Raw genomic sequence first — 10,650 nt, 5'->3', positions numbered from 1 at the left:
GCTCCTTTACGCTTAAGGAAGGTTAAGGAAAACAGTTTGACACCATGGTATAATGAGCATTATTCCACCCTAAAGAGAGCAGCCCGAAAAATGGAGCGCAGCTGGAGGAAAACAAAACTAGAGGTATTTCGTATTGCTTGGCGGGAAAGTAACCTATCCTACAGAAAAGCATTATAAACTGCTAGATCTGATTACTTTTCTTCTCTTTTAGAAGAAAACAAACATAACCCCAGGTATTTATTCAATACAGTGGCTAAATTAACGAAAAATAAAGCCTCAACAACTGTTGACATTTTCCAACACCACAGCAGTAATGACTTTATGAACTACTTTACTTCTAAAATCGATACTATTAGAGATAAAATTGCAACCATTCAGCCGTCAGCTACAGTATCACATCAGACAGTGCACTATAGACCCCCTGAGGAACAGTTCTACTCATTCTCTACTATAGGAGAGTAAGAATTGTACAAATTTGTTAAATCATCTAAATCAACAACATCTATGTTAGACCCTATACCATCTAAGCTCCTAAAAGAGGTGCTTCCAGAAGTCATAGATTCTCTTCTGACCATTATTAACTCCTCATTGTCATTAGGATATGTCCCCAAAACCTTCAAACTGGCTGTTATTAAGCCTCTCATCAAAAAAAAACACAACTTGACCCCAAAGAAATAGTTAATTATAGACCAATCTCGAATCTCCCTTTTCAGTATACTCACAATTATATTACTTCTTAGAGAAAAATGGTATATGTGAGGATTTCCAGTCAGGATTTAGACCGTATCATAGTACTGAGACTGCTCTCCTTAGAGTTACAAATGATCTGCTCTTATCATCTGATCGTGGGTGTATCTCTCTATTACTTTTATTGGATCTTAGTGCTGCGTTTGACACAATTGACAACAACATTCTTTTGCATAGACTTGAACACTTTGTTGGCATCAGTGGAAGTGCATTAGCATGGTTTAAATCGTACTTATTTGACCGCCATCAGTTCGTAGCAGTGAATGAAGATTTATCATATCGATCACAAGTGCAGAATGGAGTACCTCAAGGCTCAGTACTAGGGCCGCTACTCTTCACGTTTTATATGTTACCCTTGGGAGATATCATCAGGAAACATCATCAGGGGACTCGGTCGTGAAGCCAGTGCTGAAGCGGTCTCATATGGAGAAGCCCGAGCGGTATGACTGCCGCCGCGGACGCCATATGCCCCAGAAGCCTCTGAAACAGTTTCAGTGGAACCGCTCTCTTGCCCTTGAATTGTCTCAGGGAATTCAGCAGTGACTGTGCGCGCTCGTTCGTAAGCTGCGCGAACATGGCGACCGAGTCTATTTCCATACCGAGAAAAGAGATCCTCTGCACAGGGGAGAGTTTGCTCTTTTCCCAGTTGATCTGAAGACCCAGTCGGGCGAGGTGTCTGAGCACCAGATCCCTGTGCTCGCACAACCGCTCTCGAGAGTGAGCTAGGATCAGCCAGTCGTCGAGGTAGTTGAGGATACGGACACCTTGTTCCCTGAGAGGAGCCAGGGCTCCCTCCGCGACCTTCGTAAAGACGCGGGGAGACAGGGCCAACCCGAATGGGAGAACCTTGTACTGATATGCCTGCCCCTCGAAAGCAAACCGAAGAAACGGTCTGTGTCGAGGAAGAATGGAGACTTGAAAGTACGCGTCCTTCAGGTCGATCGCTGCAAACCAATCCATCGGACGAACGCATTCGAAAATGCGCTTTGGCGTTAGCATCCTGAACGGGAGTCTGTGCAGAGCTCGGTTCAAGGCACGCAGGTCCAGGATTGGCCGTAACCCACCTGTCTTCTTGGGTACTATGAAGTAAGGGCTGTAAAAGCCGGACTTCATGTCGGCTGGAGGGACCGGCTCTATCGTGCCCTTTGCCAGCAGGGTCGCGACCTCCGCGCGCATGACAGGGGCATCTTTGCCCACCATCATCGCGTGGACACCCCGAAACCTGGGGGGACGCCGGGCAAACTGAATCGCGTAGCTGAGCCTGAGCGTCCGGATGAGCCAGCGCCGGGGAGGCCTGGGGAGCTCTAGCCAGGCTCCCAAGAACCAAACCAGCGGGGTCAAGGGGACTACAGGTGTACCCACAGGGGGGGCAGCGTGGTGGAGCAGACAGCCCCAGCGTGGGAGGCATAGCGTCCCTTAGCGGGGGCGGAGTGCGGGCACTCGTCTGACTCCAAGTGGCAAAGAGGGCATGAGAAGGCAAAGCGTTCTTGAGCCGTCTTTGCATGGAAACTGGCAAGGGGAGAGGAGAACGAGAGCGGCGAGGAAGCACGTCGCCAGCTGTCATTCATGGCCTCTTGGGATCCGGAGGTAGAGGAAACAGCTCTTTTAGTGAAGGTTTGGTTACCACCAGCCGCAGGGCCAGTGGCGGAACAAACTGAAAACGAGAACAAAGGATTCTCCCCCGGCCCTCCTCCGGGGGAAGGAGTGGTCCTGCTACCATCTCCTGATGAGCTGATGTCTCCAACTCCGGGTCCTCCGTCTCAGGAACGCCGCTTGGCCTGGCGTTTGGCAGATTTAGGGGCAGAGACGGGTTGCGTCGCCCTTCTGCGGCCATCTCCTCGCTGCGGCCGGGGTGAAGGCTGCTGCTGTGGCCGAGCAGGAGTGGAGGAGGCCACAGGGGGGCGCCCTCGGCGACGAGCAGGCTGAGGCGGTTGCGCCGGTGGCGGGGTGGAAGCAGCAGAGGGCCGCCGGGGCAGGATGTGTCTGATGGCCTCAGACTGCTTCTGGGCGGCAGAGAACTGCTGGGCAAAGCTCTCTACCGCGTCACCGGAGAGGCCATCCTGGGAGACCGGGGAGTTGAGGAGCTGAGCCCAATCAGACTCACTCATGTCTGCCAGGTTCAGCCATAGGTGGCACTCCTGGACCACCAAAGTGGACATCACCTGACCCAAGGAGCGCGCAGTGACCTACGTCGCCTGGAGAGCGAGGTGGGTTGCAGTGCGCGCCTCCTGCAAAACCCCTGGGTCAGCACTGCCCTCGTGCAGCTGCCGGAGCAGCTTGGCCTGATAGACCTGCAGTGAGGCCATGGCATGCAGGGCAGAAGCGGCCTGGCCCGCAGCTCTTTAAGCCTTGGCCACAAGCGTGGATGAGAACTTACAGGCTTTGGAGGGCAGCTTGGGACCACCACGCCAAGCAGAGGCGCTCTGCGGACACAGTTGCATCGCAACAGAACGCTCCACCGGGGGAATCCCAGCATACCCCTTGGCCGTCCCGCCATTGAGGGCAGTGAAGGCGGAGGAAGAACCAGAACGGTTTCGGGTAGTTAAAGGTGCCTTCCATGAAGTAGTTACTTCCTGGTGCACTTCCGGGAAGAAAGGAACCAGAGGGGTGCTGGCGATCCGCATTAGCAGCCCCCGGGAACCAATCATCCAGCCTCAAGCGCTCGGGACAGGGTGGAGGATTCCACTCAAGCCAGATGCTCTCCACTGCCCGGGAAAACACGGCCGTCAGCTCGGGATCGGACTCGGACAACGCCGGCACTCCCAAGGGAGGCAACGCAGCCGAACCCTCATCTCCCGAGGACTCAAGCCCGCCTTGTGATGCGGCGATCGACATACGGTCCTCTTCGCGAGCACCGAACTGAGATGTCAGGAGCCTGAGAGGGTCCAGCAAACTCATCCGGGAACTAAACCGGCTGCGGCGTATGTGAGGGGGGTGTGGACCGAGGAGGTTCGCTCGTCGGGGAAGCCCACACAGTAACCCTCAGATCACCCTGGCCACCAGCCGAAGTAGCTCTCTTACGAGAAGAAGAGCTAGAACGGGGTGTGGCAGAGGGGACTCTATACCTTTTAAGGTAATCGAGTCTCGATCTCAACGCCAAGATGGTCATGTCCCCGCAATGAGAACATGAGCCATCCACGAACGCAGTCTCAGCGTGCTGGAAGCCCAGACACGTGACACAGCGATCGTGACCGTCACGAGGAGCGATATATCGACCGCACCCAGAAACACACGGGCGAAATGACATCTTTAAAAAGACGCAAATCGCCCCGTATCTCTTTTGTGAGAGAAATTTGTCTCTTTTAGAGGTGTTAAAGCGCTCAGGGGAACGCGGGAGCTGTCGCAGGAAACCCAGACGAACCGCTGAATCGCGCCGTCACACCAACACCAGCTCTTGCTTGTAAACACTCCGGTGATTGCAGCAAGCGATGTGCTCGGCTCCGAAGCGAAAGCTTGAATGCGAGTTGCTCGCGTTGCTCCTTGTATACCCGCTCTGCAAATTCCGCAGACCAAGGTACTTTGTGTACCATTGGCTCGTTTTGTACCACTCGAAGGTGATTGGGCTCTCGGGCGAGATCCCATTCGTAACGTCGAACGTGACCGACTGAAAGGGAACAGATGATTCTTCTGCACAATCTGACTTTGCTGCAGCCTGGAATGAACTACTGGTTTCGTCTGGTCAAAGAAGAACTGGCCCCCCAACTGAGCCTGGTTTCTCCCCAGGTTTTTTCCTCCATTCTGTCACCGATGGAGTTTCAGTTCCTTGCCGCTGTCGCCTCTGGCTTGCTCAGTTGGGGTCACTTAATCTACAGTGATATCATTGACTTGATTGCAAATAAATGCACAGACACTATTTAACTGAACAGAGATGACATCACTGAATTTAATGATGAACTGCCTTTAACTATCATTTTGCATTATTGACACACTGTTTTCCTAATGAATATTGTTCAGTTGCTTTGTCGCAATGTATTTTATTTAAAGCGCTATATAAATAAAGGTGACTCAGGTGTTCCGGATCCAGACTGGAGCTTATGTATATCCTAGTTATGTAAATCCCGTGGCAAAACAGAGAAACAAATAGAAACATAATTAGCATAGCTGCTGCTCCAACAAAGTTAAATTAATTAGTTTAACCCAAGCTAAATAATAAGAATGTGCATTTGATCAGATGCAACTGCAGTAACAATTTAAGGTATGCATTTTTAATATAGATTTAAACAGAGAGAGTGTGTCTGAAGCCCGAACATTATCAGGAAGGCTATTCCAGAGTTTCGCAGCCAAATGTGAAAAAGCTCTACCTACTTTTAGTGGACATTGCTATCCTAGGAACTACCAAAAGTCCAGCGTTTTGAGACCTTAGGGAGCATGATGGATTGTAAAGTGGTATAAGGCTAGTTAGGTATGCAGGAGCTAAACCATTTAGGGACTCATAGATAAATAATGATAATTTGTAACTGATACAGAACTTAATAGGTAGCCAATGAAGAGAGTGTAAAATTGGGATAATATGATCATAATTTCTTGACCTGGTAAGGACTCTAGCCACTGCATTTTGGACTACCTGTAGCTTGTTTATTGAAGATGCAGGACAACCACCTAGAAGTGTGTTACAATAGTCCATTCTAGAGGTCATGAATGCAGTCTAATATAACAAACAGATTTTTGACTAGAGGAAGTAACAGTACATCAATCTAGTTGCAAATTGTAATCTACAAGATTCTGTGTACTGTTTTTTTTGGTCCAATAATGAATATATCTGTCTTATCTGAATTGAATAGGAGAAAATTATTCGTCATCCAATCTCTTACATTTTTAACACACTCTGTTAGCTTAGATAATTTAGAATATTCATCCGGTCTCATTGAGATATATAGCCGAGTATCATCAGCATAACAGTGGAAACTAATCCCGTATTTTCTAATAATATTACCAAGGGGCAGCATATTTTGAAAATAGAAGGGGACCTAAGACGGATCCTTGTGGCACTCCATATTTTACTGATAAATGAGATGACTCCCCATTTAAATAAACAAAATGGTAGCGCTCAGACAGGTAGGATCTAAACCATCTTAGAGCCTGCCCTTGAATACCTGTATAGTTTTGTAATCTATCTATGAGTATGCCATGATCCATGGTGTTGAACGCAGCACTAAGATCAGGTAAAACTAGCAATGAGATGCAGCCTTGATCTGACGCAAGAAGCAGGTCATTTGTAATTTTAAGGTGACAAAACAAGGTGATATTAACCCTAACCATTTAAATAACAGCAGCTTTAAAACATTTTCCATCACACATTCCATCACACAAACACACAGTCAAGAATAGTCCTGCAACAAAGTAGAGGTGTGTGTTTTATCCAGGCAGAGCATTTGCACACAACAGTGTTCATCATTTTATATGTACTGTTTCACCAAAACTGGATTGCAATATCATGGTTTTCAAAAAAACATACTGTAGCTACACAGCGACATACTGAATTATGTTATTGAGCTAGCTGGACACTACGCATTACTGTCAGACAGAACAGCAAATGACTCCAGCAAGTCCAGAGGTGGAAGATTGTGCATTTATGTTAACAAAACTTGGTGTATGAACTCCGTTATTGTTGGAAGACACTGCTCATCTAACCTAAAGTTTCTCGTGGTTAAGTGAAGACCTTTTTATCTGCCACAGGAGTTCACTTCCACCATTATAACTGCAGCCTATATTCCACCGTATGCTAATGCCAAGCTTGCTATGCACTAACTGCATATGGCCATTAGTAAACAACTGTACAATTAGTAAACGACTGTAATAAACTTAAAAATTGCATGACTATTGTCACCCTTTGAGCTTGATAGCATGGATAGGAAAACTGTATCATCTTCATAATTTAACAACAAAATTATCCTCATAACTTTGACACTCATTTGTATAGAGGATAAAAATAATTGATGATAGAACACAGCCCTGTGGCGAGCCTTTGATGTACAAAGTGTACCTGATAAATAGATAAATAAATAGATTAATCTGAACCCTTTACTCCCTACAAAAAAAAAAAAAAAAATCCAGGATCCATAAAGTTGGCCCGTGACTAACATTGAACTAATTTACAAATTTGGGATTATTTAATTATCCTAGTTAATTATTAATCAGATTCATTGTATTAAATTCTGAGAAAAAGTCATTAAGTTACCAACACAGAGATATTTGAAGCAGTTTTACTCCCCGCATGCGGTTCCAACACACGATCGTGACCCTTTTTTGTTGGGACTGCATCATCCTTAAGAAATAAACGATATGCAAATCCGGCGTCAAACTGGGACTTGTTTGTAAAACAAGCATCTTCGAAATGCAAACAAAAGCACTTGCACAACTCCTTTGATGCTCTGTAAAAATAAACTCCATCCACTGGTCCCTTAATGCTGTTTGTTTTGTTGTTTTTTTTGTTTTTTTTTTGGTAATCTGTGCTGGGTTGTCTTGCTCTGGCAACCAAAAACATGACATTGTGTTTTTGTGACATGTGACATTTCGCTCTCGCTCTGACCAGTGAATTGCTCCGCTCTACAGGAGCGCGCGCTCTTCCGGGAGAAGTGCCCTTAGGACCCATATAAGGAAATTCTGCTCCATCTAACGTCACACAGACCCATACTCGAAAAAAAAACTTTCCAAAACTTGTGACAAACGTACAACTTAATTTTTGAAACTTTGTCCATGTTTAGCATGGGAATCCAACTCTTTAACAGTGTAAACCCCCCCCCCCCCATATAAGGAGGGGGTATTCCCTTTAAGGCATAAATACATACTTTCAAATAAAGACATAACTGTGTAGGGAACATAAAAAACTAGAAAAAAAGATTGAAATATACCACAGTCAATGTTTGTGTATTGTGTATATTGTGAATTCTGAATGCGTGACTTAAAGTATAAAACTAAAACAAACTACATTTGAGTTACACATCGATTGACGCGATGCATGACCGTTGAACATTTTGGGATCAGTAAATTTTTTTAAAGAAAAAGAGGTATTAAACTAAAAAGAAAGACATTTATGACGTTACAAAAGATTTTTTTTTTTTACTTCTAATTTTTTTACTTTTGTTTCCACAAAAATATGAAGCAGCTGTACTTTATACTGAAAAACGTTTTTCAGTGTTGATAATCATAATTATGTTTCTTGAGCAGCAAATATGACTGTTTTTACTGTATTTATGATCAAATAAATGCAGCCTTGGTGAGCAAATTCCCTTTAAGACTTAACAAGGGAAAATTTAGATCTCTTAGTTTGCAGGGGTGTGGGGACTTTAAATTGTTTGTGAAATTGGTTTCAAGTAGTAGTACCTTAATTTGTTTTCATTCTACAAAGCCCAGTGACCGTGAAGAGGATGTTATCAAGGGTGTGGTGATCGGAATCCTAGTGGTTGTGGAAAATGTGATGGCGCCTCTCCCAGAATTCTACAATGACGTTGCCCTGGTGATTGAGGAAGAAGTGGTGATGCGTCACCTGAGTGACATACCTAATGCTTTTCTGAACCTGCTGGGCCTGTTTTATGCATTAAACCTTGACTACCCAGAGGAATTAAAATTCACTTTTGAAGTGATACAGCGCCTGTTCATTGGAGTTGGATCAGACTCGTGCACCGCAAGAGTTCACTCTTTGAAGAGCAAGTTGCTGAGATAAACTATTTTCTCCTTCTTGCTACTATTAGCACTTAAACTGTTACACTGTTTTAAATAGACCATTTGTTATTTTAGATTTCATTGTTTTAAGTGTAACATTGATAGTCTTGAGTTGTTTTTCAAGCAGACTGTTTTCTTGTTCCCTTGTCCTGCTTCTCTTTCCTTGTCATGTTTGACGTTTGATTAGGAATTGAAGACACTATTTTATTTGAAGTTGTTAAACAGCTTATAGTGAATTCTTCATGTACTCCTGTTCCTGCAATGAAAATATCTGCTAGTGACAAGGAGTTATTTGTACTATTCTCTAAGAATGGGTCTGTGCATAAAGAAGTTTGCACATGCTTGTGTGAGCTGAATATATGTGAGGGTTTTTCTTGTGATGTTTTCATATCGTTGCAAACTAACAGTTTTTGGGTGCAGTGCATTTGTTTAAAAAATAAATGTTGAGAGTTTCAATTTTGCAGCTGTGTTGATTTCATTTAAAAATCTGGTTCCAGGTAGATATCTAGAACTTCTTGTCAAAGCAAGCAATGAAGTCTAGTAAACTCAAAAAGTTTAGTTGTGATGTTGATGAAAAATTACTATTTTATGTCAATTAGACTTGGTTAATGGTTGTGAAAACATGAACAATTAAGTTCAAACAATATGTTTTTAAGTTGACTTAACAAAAAAATCTAAATGCTTATTAATTGATACAGTACGTTGGCCCAATTTACTGCAAGTTATTTCAACAAATACATATAAGTTGAGTGAACTTAACTCTAATATTGGCTAAACTTAACTGAGTCAATGCAATAAGAAGACTTGACCAAGTCAAGCTGTGTCAATAAATCATTTTTTACAGTGTATCTTCAGTTAAGTAAGAAAAAAAAATGAAGTCATTGCATTTGGAAACGAAGATGAAGTGTTCAAGGTGAATGCATACCTTGACTCTAGGGGTCAAAAAACTAAAAATCAAGTCAGGAATCGTGGTGTGATTCTGGAGACAGACCTTAGTTTCAGTAGTCATGTCAAAGCAGTAACTAAATCAGCATTCTATCATTTAAAAAAAACATTGCAAGAATTAGATGTTTTGTTTCCAGTCAAAACTTGGGGAAACTTGTTCATGCCTTTATCACCAGCAGGGTGGACTATTGTAATGGGGTCCTCACTGGCCAAAAGCCCAAAAAGACCATTAGACAGCTGCAGCTCATCCAGAACGCTGCTGCCAGGATTCTGACTAGAACCAGAAAATCTGAGCATATTACACCAGTCCTCAGGTCCTTACACTGTCTTCCAGTTACATTTAGGATTGATTTTAAAGTACTTTTACTCGTATATAGGTCACTAAATGACCTAGGACCGAAATATATTGCAGATACGCTCACTGAATATAAACCTAACAGAGCACTCAGATCACTAGGATCGAGTCAGTTAGAAATACCAAGGGTTCACACAAAATAAGGGGAGTCCTCCTTTAGTTACTATGCTGCCCGCAGTTGGAATCAGCTTCCAGGAGAGATCAGATGTGCTAAAACACTAGTCACATTTAAATCTAGACTCAAAACCCATCTGTTTAGCTGTGCATTTATTGAATGAGCACTGTACAATGTCCAAACTGATTGCACTATATGTTCACTGTTTTTTTATTTATTTTAAAATCATTTTCTAACTGTTTTTAAATTCATTTTCAAGTAAATGTTTTAATAATTTTAAAAGTTTTAAAATTGCTTGTTTTAATTTTGTTATTTTTCTTCATGATTATTTTACTTTCTTTTATGTTAAGCACTTTGCATTATCATTGTGTACGAAATGTGCTATATGAATAAACTTGCCTTGCCTTGCCTAGGCAGTCCTGATGGGCCCCCATGGCCCCGCCCATGAAAATATCCAGGTAAATAAAATATATTCCAGACTTTTCAAGGGCCCTCTCTTCCTTTGGGGCCCTGATAATCAGTCTTTTTTTTTACCCCCAGTCCGACGCCCCTGCATAAATCCTTCAATAAGTAATTTTAGTAGCATGAAACAAGATGGTTAATCCATTTGGGATTTAAACATACAGAACTGAGCAACGAACATTCCTGATTAATGACTGATGTTTCAACTGCATCTCGCGGACTACACTACAACTTAATTTTTGTTTACATCGTTTCCGCTGTTTATGATGACGATATTCGAGAGAGGCCAGTCCATTCAGTACATAATCTGAACACAACTGTAGCGTTCAATGCCGTGTGTGATTAATTATAATGCCAATAATAC

This window comes from Carassius auratus, chromosome 21, assembly GCF_003368295.1.
Source record: "Carassius auratus strain Wakin chromosome 21, ASM336829v1, whole genome shotgun sequence".
Lineage (NCBI taxonomy): Eukaryota > Metazoa > Chordata > Actinopteri > Cypriniformes > Cyprinidae > Carassius > Carassius auratus.
Note: the sequence above shows the minus strand (reverse complement) of the source record.